Source organism: Zonotrichia leucophrys, chromosome 3 (assembly GCF_028769735.1).
Source record: "Zonotrichia leucophrys gambelii isolate GWCS_2022_RI chromosome 3, RI_Zleu_2.0, whole genome shotgun sequence".
In the NCBI taxonomy this organism is placed as follows: Eukaryota; Metazoa; Chordata; class Aves; order Passeriformes; family Passerellidae; genus Zonotrichia; species Zonotrichia leucophrys.
The window spans coordinates 71290100-71302645 of NC_088172.1; the positions used below are offsets into that span (position 1 = coordinate 71290100).

Here is a 12546-nt window from a genome sequence, read left to right on the forward strand (position 1 = left end):
ACCAACCAGTGTCTCTGAGGCAGCAGGCAAAGCCAATTTAGAGCAGATATAAGCCAGCAGTACCTTCTCCTTGGGCTGCTAAAATGTGCAACAGCCTTTGAATCCTCCCTATTTGCCTAAGTGCTTTCAAAGTGCCAGATATACCGGCACAAAAAGGCAAATACCACAGCAGCACAGACTGGCCTGACATACTAGTCCGGTTACGTTGCAATCCACTATACTGTTTCCAATACAGAAAAATCCTAAAAATTAAAATTTGTGTGTGACAGAAAACATATGATGAATGTTCCCGAGAAGCACCTGTTTTCCCTGAGGAGCACTGCCCTGAGAGATTTGGGCAGTCGCCAAAGGAGTGATTATGTCAGAAAGCTGGTGTAAATTCTCACAGACTATTTTTTCACAATACCTGTTCTACATGGGTTAAAGAAAAGGACCATAGAAGGAGGAGACAAAAGGAAAACTTCATAAGGATGGGTTAAAATAACCATAAGCAGATAGAAAATTGGTTGTGTGGAATGAAAATACACTTTTGCCTCTGTAAGGCATAAAATTTTCTGAAATTTTACAGAAATATAATTGAGGGATTTCAAGGCAAATCCAATGGTACATTAGTTGGAACATGTCTATGCAGATTCTTTTGGATAAATCATTTACATTTTTACTTCACATTTTTAATTAGAATATTCACTACAAAAGGAAAAGACTGTGACTATCCAACAAGACATCACTTAGTCTTGCAATGAATAGTCTCACAATGATGAGTTATGCCTATGGATTTCATCAAGGTAGCCAAAAACCACATTTTATATGAGTGACAGAAGATCTTTCCAAATTCAGATCATGTAGGTTTTCCCTGGTTCCAATAAAATACAGCTGTTGAACGTATTTGCACAGATTTTTTTCTAACACACATTAAATGAAAAGGAAAAAAATCTTGAGATCAGGTAAGTAATGCTTAAAACTTGTTGATGGACAAATGGGAATGACTGTGCCTGCTGCAAAGCGATTTGGAATTGCTTACCTGTAAGAACCAAATCTGAATCTGCTCTTTTGTTGCCAATGTCCAATTTTGTAGAACAAAACCACATCTGAAATATTTAAACTGAAGAATGATCATAATGTGAAACATGCTTGACCACTTACATTTCAAAACATGCCAGTTTAATCCTGGATGTCAGCTCTTGCTGTGACATTTTAGCATGAAAACAATTGCACTCTATGCATTCTCTAGTTAAATGTCTAAACCACTTTTTTTTTTTTTTTGGCCTTCGTTGGGTTATTTGCCAAACTTAAGAAAATGGTTACATCACATAATGAATACATTGTAAAATCCATACTTCTGCCATGATTTCTATGGACTCTAGCCTATTAAGTTTCATACATTATTCTTGTTCTCATCAATCCTGAATGCTAATTTTTCTCTGGAGGGTTGTGTTCTATAGCTTGTGACAGATATTGAAAACTACCTGAGAGAAAAAAATGCTTGGTCAGTGCTTATTACTGCAATATACAGTTTGAAATGAACTATTTCTCAAGGAACACTCTTTAGATTGATGCTAATACAAAGACAGGCTACCTTGCTCCTTAAGATATATGCTACTTTCATGTTGAAATATTGAAGAGAATGAAAAATACTTTATGCAAATTAGGTGGCTGAAGCTTTGTATTATTTAAACTCTCTCCTCTGAGCTGAACTTACACTAAGTAGGTTAGGTGATGGTAAAGGAAATTAAAACTTTTTTGGGCAGATGAATCAGTTTGTGAGAGGTTTCAAGTGAAGTGTGGAAGTCCTGCTTCTGAGGCAACAGTTTCCTAATAAGAGATGGGGCCACTCTTGGCAACCGCTGATGAGTGGCTAAAAGGCAGGAGCCTCTCTGTGGCACAAAGAAATACAAGATTTGATCTCTCTTATTTCTAATAAGTTGCACTGATTTTTTTTTTTATTAAAAGAATGTTACTGTAGCTCCTGCTACAGTAAAACTTGGCTTTTTTGGCATTAAAAGCCTTCCAGTCATCCTTGGTGAGCTCATTAGAGTAGCAGGTTTAAACAAATCCACTTCAAAAGAGCAGCTGGCTGGTGCTCTGTCACTGGGGGGCTTTTACTCTCTGTGTTGCAGCAGTGCTTCACCACTCCAGTTCAGAGGGGAGCCCAGTGAGAGCATCAATTTTCCCCAAATATGGGCTTGCATCATATGCCTGCAATTTAAAAATGGTACATGTTTTTAGACATGAAAACTGTTCCTTAATTTCCTAGGTGTTGGTTCAAAAAGGCAGAATATATCAGGGTTTTTCTGCTTACCAAGCTCTGGAATACACTTACAGGAGCACATGCTCTGAATGATCTGTGTCTGACTCATGTGAAGAAATCACTCTGCAGAAAAGACAGAACAAAACCTCCAGCATTTCATGTATCAGCAGGACTTTAGTCAGCAGGAGAAACTTAAAGTTGCATTCTGGGAACTAAGCAAGCTATTGCAAATTCAGCAAATTAAGGAACTAGACGGGGAAAGAAAAAGAGAAGCATAAAGCCTTTCAAATGTATTTCATTTATGACAAAAGAAAATAAATAAAGAACACAAACATGGGGAAAAGTCTCAATAACTATTCAATACAATGCATACCTTCTAGCACCTATCTTTCTCCCTGGTGTTATACTTACCTTTCCACTCTTTCTCTCGAGTCTTCAGGCAGTTGCCTTCAGTCAGGGGAGGAAATGAGGAAATGGTGACAGGGAGCATCATTTTTCCATTTTTTTTTTCTGAAAGGAACACGATAGCAGTGCCCAAGCAGCATGATGCTGAAATTGCTGGTTTCTTCCTTCTCTTTCTAAAGTCTGCTCGGGACTTTTGGTACATTTTCTTTCTTACTTTACAGCTTGTTCTTTTTAATTCGTCTGCAATTCCACGTTATGTCTGAATGACCTGCGTAAAAAGTATTTTACACATGTTGTATACCTCTTTTCTGTTTCCTGTGCTACCTATAAACCAGTTTTACCCATGCCAAAGGTTTACATCTAATTTTTTGCTGCTGAGCTATCCATAGTTCTTAACTGCCACTCCCATGCCCTCTTCTCTTATCCTCTTCATGTCTGCACTCCTCTGCCTTGCGTCTTGGGTTGCCACAGAAAGCCCTCAATTGCCAGGCCAGGCCTTTTTTCTTTTACACTGCAATATTAAGATGATGGAATAAATATTTCTCTTAACACAAAATTATTACTCACTATTCTTGTCTGTACAAAAATTGTGGTTATATCCCATGATCAAATCAGGAAATAGTCACCTGCTATTTAAAATAAACTGCTGTCACAGCTAAGCCAGCTACAATGAAGTTGCAGGCAGGCTAAGGCAATTTGAGGCAAAGCAAGCCTGACATGCCTTAATACTGCAGTGTGAGTGCACAGCCTGTGGTATATCACTAGCAACAGCAATAATGTATTTGTGTGCCTACTGGTTACACAGATCAGGCAGTGGCTGGACAGGGCTGCATTGGCTTCATTAAAGTTTTGCTCATCACAAAAAATTATAGAAAAAAACAAGCGTCCTGCTTAACTCCATCTCTTCTTGCGCTGTCTCAAATTATGCACAGCTTGATTCTGACCACTTTGAAAAAGTGTAGGTTTCCTTTTGGATGATGCTTTTTGATTGCTTTTGACAACACTGAGCATGCTCAGCTCCAACATCCAAGCTAGAAAGACAACACAGACTTTTATCTTAACATGTTCATATGAGACTGTGCAGGCAGCATCAAATAGAGCAAAACCTGGGACACTGTGCTTTCATTGCACTGCCTTTCCCATCATGTCCAAGAACAGAGCCTGTGAGGTTCCTGTCTTCATTGCTATTATTTGTGTTTGCCTTGCACTAAACATCCAGAATTTACAGGGTAGTAAAGTTCACACACTGAAATTTCTCATTCAAACCCCAGGTATATTGCCTTCCTAGAACTTCCATTCAAAGTGATGACCTTTCCAAGGATTTAGCCACAATTAGAATTTAATCCTGGATTAAGAGCATACACAACAGGAGGAGGAAATCACTGAAAATATAAATAATCTTAACCTGGTGTTATCCTTCTGTCAGCTGAATCCTCTTCAGTGTTTCCAGGTGCCAGTTGTTATTACAAATGACATCCTGTAGACTCCTATGAAATGTTTAATATTAGCTTTCCTGCAGGTGTGGGAGCAGGTAACGGGTGTGGCTCATAACAATGACTAGTCTAAGAAACTGCTGCATCAGAGGAGTCCTAGACATGCTGGTTTCTTCTCTTTATGGAGATCCTGTAAGTTTCTGCTGAAAATCAGAAATAATGCATCCTCCCAGAATCCTGAAAAGGAAAAATATTTTTCTTCTGATACCTAGTGCATGCTCTTGCACATCTCCCAGACTCACAGGGATAATGAACATTTCCAGAAGACTGAGAATGCCATTCACACAAAGATTACAGCTTGGAAAGCATCTAACCCATTAGGAGGTCCCTTGAAAACAGTGCAAGTGTTTAGAGAATCACTTCCAAGCTATATAACAATACACAGTCAATTTAAGACTATAAAGTTTTATGGACAACAAGACACTTTTCCTTACTTCCTATGTTGTTGCTCAACATTAAATATTACCCTTTTATTTCTTCTCTTATACTGGGCTTTGATCCATACATTAAAATACCAGTACTCACAAGTCTTTATGTCTGAGCTCCCAAGAAAGAGGAAAGCAGAAACTTCCTTCCCTTTATATAATTTAGTTTATTTTCGCCTAGTACTTTTCAATACATCAAAAATATATGAAAAAGACCCAAACATTGTATTTATACTTACACAATGGTAAAGGTCCCTTGTTTCCTTGTTGAAAAGGACATATGACTCTAAGTCTAACATCCACACTCTGGAAAGTTAGTGGGACCATTATTCTTGGACAAATCACTTCAGTTTTTCTTCCAAATTTGGGAAAGAAGTCAGGAGTGCAATTTCTACAAAAGCAAACTGAGGTTTGGATTGCCACTATGTAACTACTGGCTCTTTTGTGTGACTGCCAAAGGAATCCTGCATAAATCCTAGGTATTTGGGGCATATAGTAAACCCCACAAGTTTTATCACAAACATTATTTCCTCACACAAACAGTTTTAACAGAAGCATCATTGTGCCACAGAATACAAGTGTTGTGTGAAGGGACTCCATTCTGGCTCAGAATTTAATTTGGTATTTTATAGCAGAAAGATTACTGCCAATAAACTGTGTATAGATAATATTTTATAACCAAATTGTACATACTCACTCTATTAGAGGAAAGAGCTGCACATCCGTACAAGCAGTGGGATTTTACAGAAGAAACTTTGACTCCATTAAGCTTTTATTTACTAATGACAAGACTCATGCTCATTTGCAACAACACTGGTGAAAGAAAGTGAAAAATGTCACAAGCTCTGTATATTTTGTAATGCCAGAAAGCTCTGTCAATTTTCAGGGCTTTGGCTTCCCTAAGAATGTACTGAAAACATGATAAATACATTATAGGTTACCTTATAGATGAAACACAATCAGTTGGTGATTCCAAAGCAGCGCACCTCAGGAGCAGAGCAGGAGAGGCAGCACTGCTGCTCCCCTGACTTTCTAACACCTGAGCACCAGCCCCAGCTGTGCTTCAGCCCCAGCACCTGCCAGGAACAGCTCATGCCTCTTGAACTCCCCGTGCAAGAGCCCCAGGTTGTACCTTGAAGGTGGATAAAGCCTGCATGCAGTTGTTGGAATGACAAGCTCTTTCCTGCTCCAAGGTCAGGGGGAATAAAATTCAGGAGATATTGGTTTTGAAGTCTCACTCTGAAGGTTTTTATCCTTATTTATTACAAACTCATGAGATGTGAGCTCTCTCAAACAAGTTGAGAAAGTGAGCTAAAATGGTGTCTGTTCAAGGATATTTAAGTCCCAATTATCCAATAATCTATATTATTTATGCTTCTAACCCAATTACAATCACCCAAAACCCACAATGTGGACGTCTTTCACCCAATTAGATAAAACCACCCAGATTCATGAAGAAGAAGGTGCAAAAAAGACATCTAACCCACACCCAAAATTCTCCATCTTGGCTCCCATGTATCACCATATACTGAAATCCCAAATCTAAGTTTTTTCACCCTGTGAGATCGCACAATACCATCCAAACTACTCACACACTATTTCTGTGCAATCACTCAATTTTTGAAGCTTTTTCCAAGGTCTCAGGTCAAACAAGGTGTTTAGTTGAGGGTTGGCACCCTTAAATTCAGAAAGATCAAGGTTTTCAGCCATCAGAGTTCCAACATGCAGTCACACATTTGCCAAAGAATGGGGGTGATGGAATGACGTGAGCACAGGCAGATGCTTGTGTCTGTTGCCATCTGTCTGTCTTCAGCCATCTCTCCCCTTGTCACCGCTGCCCACCCCACTCTCTCTTCCTGGGCTTTTGTGTAGAGAAAGGCTGATTGATTACCTTTACAGTCTCTTCTATAAGGATTTAATGGAGCTGAAGTACTCATTTATTTTCTTTCCCATCCAAAACCCAGGACCTGTACAAAATCAGAATGTATTCTTTCAATTCACTGGGTTTATTTGAAGCTGACTGCTTTCCAGTAGCATTTCCTAAAGAAAAAACCCAGGTGTGCCATCACTCTATCAGCCCGCTCCACCCTGCAATTTTGAAGCAATGTGCCAGTCCCCACACCTGCAACAGAGAAGTAGTTTCAGCTGTAAGGATTATAAGAGATTTCAGGTAAAGCTTTCTCAGCCAACAATAATGCCAAGTGAGAATTACTAATAAGCTTTCCTAGCCTCTTCTCTTAAAAGAACATTTAAAAAGGGCAATGGTGGTTATTTGTCAGTCTTCACCACGAGGCTGGAATCAAAGATCTTAGAGAAGACAGATAGCATCACCTCAGCAGTCTTTAAGGTGCCATGGGGGTACACAGACAGGCTATAAATGTCTGCGTTCCTTGTGGGAAATATTGCTGCAAGATGCATGTAAAGACAAAAAAATTATTTTGCTTTTTGTTACATTTCCAAGTATTTCGCATTTCTAATTTGATCTCTGTAACAAAATTGTATAAACACTGCAACTTTAAAAGGTTGACCAAAAAGGTTGACCAGTACTTCCTCTGGAAAACCATATGGAGCTACAAAGAGCTTTTTGATGTGAATGAATGCAGCATTTCTAGAAGTGGAATAGGTTCAGCACAAGAGAACCTACAGAAGAGAAAACACTGAAAAGTTTTAAAACATCAATGCTCTTTGCAGGGACTCTGCTCTGAGATCAATTAAGGGAAAGGAAGGAAGCAGATGACTTCTTAGAGAAGAAACAGGAACAGACAACTCCAGTAGGGATTTCAGAGTGGCTTGCCTGAAAATTACAATCTCTTTGATCTTGTAAATGAATGGCAAAGTTCTTCAGCACTTCAAAAGAAGCAGCATCAGTTTTACAGGACTGTTTGCCTGGTGTATAAATAAATGAGCTGCTTACTTGGGCAAAAGCATATGCTACCAAGCAAGGTCAGAAAAGGTGAGGAGTTACATCCAAACTGTAGCTTGACATGGCCAAGGAGTTGGGCACTTCACCACATTGCCCACTTTTGCTCATAATCCTTTGAGCAGGTCAGCCAAGGCTGTATCTGCTGAGGGAAAACAGAGACCGTCACTGTTCACAGACACACGAGAAGTGAGCTTTCAAAGCACTCTCAGTTCTCAGGTCACTTTACCAATGCAAACTGGAAAAATAAAGGATAAAATCTGAATGTCATTTTGTACCGTTAGGGTGCCAAGGCTTTTCACAAAGGACATCTTATTTGCCCAGGCAAACCCAAAAATCCCTGTTAGTCTCAAGGCTTGGCCACAATTCAGCCAAGCGATCTGAGCCTTGCTTGCACCTGTGGGAAGTTTTAAGGTTCTTTTCTGATACTAGGTCAGAGATATTTGTTTTCTCATAATGCTTTCAATTACATGGTACCTCTTGAGAAGGAGAATTGTAAAGCTCAAGGCTACTGGAAGTTTCCTTCAAAATGTTACAAGAACTGATTCTCTAACATCCTAACTGGAAAGAGGAGTTGGTAGAACCATCCATATTGTGGCAGAACTACTACTGAATGTTCACTTCCCCTTGGAGCAAGAAAAAGTCAGACTAAAAGATGTTTGTGTAATTCCAAGTGACAGAGGCAAACCCAAAAAACAATAGCAACTTGTCATAGACGGAAGGTTGTGACCTCTCTATGAGGTTCCTTGTTTCTCTACAGCAAAACACCCAGGGAAGTAATTCACAGCATGGCAGACAAGATGGCTGTCCATGGAAATGAAGACAGATGGCAACAAGAGACTGAGAATGGATGAATACCAACACTGCAATCGGCTGTTAGTCAAGAACAAAAACCTGCAGACCTGTGTGAGCAGCAGAAGGAAATCACCTTTCAGATGCTTCTTGATGCCATCCCCCACAGAGCTCTGGAGCCTGCATTGCCACTGCAGAACAGCAAGTGGAGAGCTCTGACAGAACACACCTAATTCACAATTATTCTCCTAAATCTTTAAATCTATAACATAATCTGTGTGCCACATGAGGTCATACAGATCTTGCCAATAGCTCAATTGTTCCCTCTCCTCACCTGCTAGAATCTCAGGGATGAGGAGGTATGCTTTGTTAAATAGATCCTTGATCCCACCTCTGGCCTGACACTTTCAATGATGGTAAATCTCAGCTGTACCTTTCCTACCTCCCTCAGGGCTTTCCACATGTTTTGTTTTTTGACTCTAAGCACATTCACACCCATCACCAAAGAGTAGATTTCTGTCACTTTAGATTTGGATGTGCCCCAATTTACCCCCATTACATGCAGCCAACACTGGAAGGAGTATGTCTCCCACACCATGGGAAAAGGGGTTCTGCAGTGAAGAGGAGCACAAATCTTTCTTCTCTCAGCACTTTTCCTGGCACAGCCTTGAGTTATTGGCACTGGTGATATAAAAATGTGTCATGCTAGTATCATACTGTCTCAGGATATATTCCTTCAAATACCTGAAAATGACTTTTCCGACTGAAAAGGGACATGGCATCAAACAGCTGGGCAAAGACTCTCAGGGCACTTTCCATCATCTGTGCAAGGAAAAGAATGGACAAAAATAAGTTTTTTTGTTGTTTTTTTTTTTTTTTTTTTTTTTTTGTCATCTAGAACAGCAATTGATGCATTGCTATGTGGACTAGCAGAAGCAGCCAGCAAAGCCTACCTGTCAGAGTGCTATTAACAGCTTTGAGAAAGTCCCATGCCTTCTCTGGTACTGGGCTCTCCATGCTGAGTCATATGAGAATATTATTAGCAAGACATTTATAGCATCCTTTTGTTGCTTGTTGTGAAGCTAAGATTTGCCTTCAGCTTACACTTTTACTTTGCTACCTCTGTCATGGTGAAGCTGAGCACCCCATCTCAAGCCACCTGAAGGAGCCCAAGTCTGCTCCCCTGAAGTCCAGGGCTTTCTCCCTCTCACTTGCCTTCCTCACACCCCATTTCACATCAGCCACCATGCAGACTGGGTCATCCCTGGCTTTATGCCCTGCTGGAGGAGTTTCCAGTCTGCAGTGCTCCCTAGGCATAGGGTAGCTCTGGTTGTGCGAGCTGCTGAGACACCTCTGCAGAAGCACCATTAGGATGGCTCATTAGGTTTGTAGTCATTATTGGGCTTAGGGGTGAGAGAGACTGCAGGGTGCTGGACAGGGAGATGTGTATTCCTGGCTGGAGGCAGCATGATTTACTGTCTGCCAGGGCAGAGAGCTTGCTGGCTACAAATCCTATTTTGCCCCTCCACTTTTTTGATGTTTAAAACTGTATTCTCCAGCAGAAAGGCTCAGCTTTCACAAAGGAAGGGCTTTGAAGAATAATATAATTTCACAAGATCCTTTGCATGGTAACAGCTATAAAGCCCCTTCAGCTTTTGCTTTTACCAGTCAGTGCTGGGCCAAGTCACTGATGACAGAACCAACCAAGGACCGCTACAAGTGACTTACAGATGCATGGATATAAAAATTCATAAAAATTAAAAAAAAAAAATTGTTTCAGAACAGATGACAGCAAACTCAGTGTAAGTAGCTATACCTACAATGAAAATAGTAATTTCTGGCTCCAGGCACTGAATGTCTTCAAAGAGGCCCTGAATTCCAGGGAAACTGAAGGTATATTGCAGATGGGCATCACACTGTAGCGGTCTATAGTTCAGATGGCCTTAGGAAGAGGAAACATAGGCCTAAAGGTGAAAAACCCTCAGATATTGGTAGGAAATACGTACTCACTGGGGAGCATTAAAAAGAGATTACTTACCTTACCCTCAGTATTTAGCCCTCCACAGAATGAACCCCCATACCAACTGCTTTATGAGAGAGTAGCTCATCATATCAGACCTCATCCCTAGGGCCAGCTTTTGTAGCTAGGCAAATTATCCCATTGTAACAAACGCCGTAAACCATGGCTTAAATTAATAATGAGTGAGTGTACACAAAGGCCTTCCCGTGCTTGTCATACCACCTTCACAAAGCGATCGCGTGTGAATAGCTTATCTTTGGGCTACATCTTGAGATGCAACACTCGAACTGAGCGATGCTTCAGTGGTGACAGATTGCTGCCATCCTGTGGCAGGCACATGCATTTCAGACTGACACTTGCCTCAAAGAAAACAGTACTTTCAGGGTGTCGTTTTAGAAAGAACTATACGATATCATTCTTAAACACCACAGAAGGAAAGCCAGTTGTCTGTAACCTGCAATAATCAGATCTTAGAAAGCCATGAGCCATTACAGAGATTCTGCCACAAATTACTCTCTGAAGCAGAAAATAAGGACCAGGTGGGAATGGGCTCATGTCACCTTTTACTTGGAGAGGTATTGCACCATTCAGTAGTCTAACTCCAGAAAGGATGTTAATCCTAGCCTAATTCTAACCCTAACCATTCCAGACTGCTAGTTCCAGAATGGACACAAATAAAAGGATATCCTGGTTTCTGATGGCAACTGTGCCAGTTGGAAAAGCCATAAAACAGCTGGAATAATTCACAGAATTCACAGAATGACTAGGTTAGAAGAGACCTTAAAGATCATCGAGTCCAACCCAAAATAAGGTGAGCCCTCTGCTGAGATTGTATCCAATCACAATACAAATAGCACCGTTCCTAACAGAGTCTAAGGGGTGTGTTTAGGGAGGTGTGTGGTGTAAATGAACCAGTTTACTGTTACTTTCTGAGATTCTGCTTCCTACATCTTGTCCTCAGTTCTAGTCTTTGGGGGAAGAAAGTTTTGTATAACATGGCTTTGAGACCCAGGCGTCTGGGAACATGAGAACTTGCACATTGACAATACTGAGCCCAGTAGTGTTTCACAAGTTCATCAATGACCTGGATGAAGGGGCAGATGCCTCCTCAGCAGGTTCACTGATGACACAAAGCTGGGAGGAGTGGCCAATGCCCCAGAGGGCTGCACAGGCCTTGGGAAGGACTTCAACAGGCTGGAGAGATGGACAGGGAGGAACCTTGTGAGATAGTCAACTGAGGGAAGTGCAGGGTTCTGCACTGGGGGAGGAAGAGTCCCCTGCACCAGTACAGGCTGGGGACTGTCCTGCTGGAAAGCAGCTCTGTGGAAAAGGACCTGGGGGTCCTGGTGGACAACAAGCCTTCCATGAGCCAGCAGTGAGCCCTTGTGGCCAAGAAGGCCAATGGAATCCTGGGGTGCATTAGGAAGGGCAGTGCCAGCAGGTCAAGGGAGCTGATCCTGCCCCTCTGCCCAGCCCTGCTGAGGCACATCTGCAGTGCTGAGTCCAGTCCTGGCTCCTCAGGACAGGAGAGACATGGAGCCCTGGAGTGGCTCCAGTGAGGGTAACAAAGATGATTGAGGCTCTGGAGCATCTCTCTAATGAGGAAAGGCTGAGGGAGCTGGGCCTGTTCAGCCTGGAGAGAGGCCCTGAGAGGGGACCTCATCAATGGCTGTGAGCACTGAAGGGAGGTGCCAGGAGGATGGAGCCAGGCTCTGCTCCGTGGTGCCAAGCAATAGCACAGGAGGCAATGGGCAGGAACTGATGCACAGGAAGCTGCACCTGAACATGAGGAAGAACTGTACTATGTGGGTGATTCAGCACTGGAAGACATTGCTCAGAGAGATTGAGGAGTCTCCCTGACTGGAGACATTCCAGAACTGTGTGGACACCATCCTCAGCTCTAGGATGATGACCTCGGTATCCAAGTTTATACACCATAAAGGAAAAAAAGGAGGAAAAAATGCAGCAACAAAATTCAGGAACTAGATCTCCTTGTTCAGTGTTTCTTTATGAATTATTGTTAGGGCTGAATTGTGATCAGCCAATCCAGCGAGCCATTGCTGATCAAGACATTCAAACAAAACAGCCAAAATTCCTGAGGTAGGTCCTGGTCAAAAGAATGTTAGCAAGGGAACAAGACATTTCATTTCAGCAGTTCATTTCACCAGGACAAACCACTTTAACACATTCCTTCTGGTTCCTCAGGTAAGAAAATTTGTAAAGAAGGTAACTAGCAATTCTCC

General features: G+C 41.6%; 1 long non-coding RNA gene across 4 annotated transcripts; it reads right to left on the minus strand.

Moving 5' to 3' along the window:
- Positions 1–862: 862 nt before the first annotated feature.
- On the minus strand, positions 863–6602 carry LOC135444950 (uncharacterized). 4 transcript variants are annotated; one of them, XR_010439375.1, is made up of 7 exons: positions 6463–6602; positions 6164–6248; positions 5269–5384; positions 4059–4323; positions 2660–2921; positions 2321–2371; positions 863–2196 (listed from the first exon to the last, which is right to left on the minus strand). It is a non-coding gene; the product is annotated as an uncharacterized LOC135444950 (long non-coding RNA). The 4 variants fall into 4 exon arrangements; XR_010439372.1 differs by having other exon boundaries at positions 2300–2371; XR_010439373.1 differs by lacking the exon at positions 5269–5384 and adding an exon at positions 5513–5754 and having other exon boundaries at positions 2300–2371.
- Positions 6603–12546: the final 5944 nt, after the last annotated feature.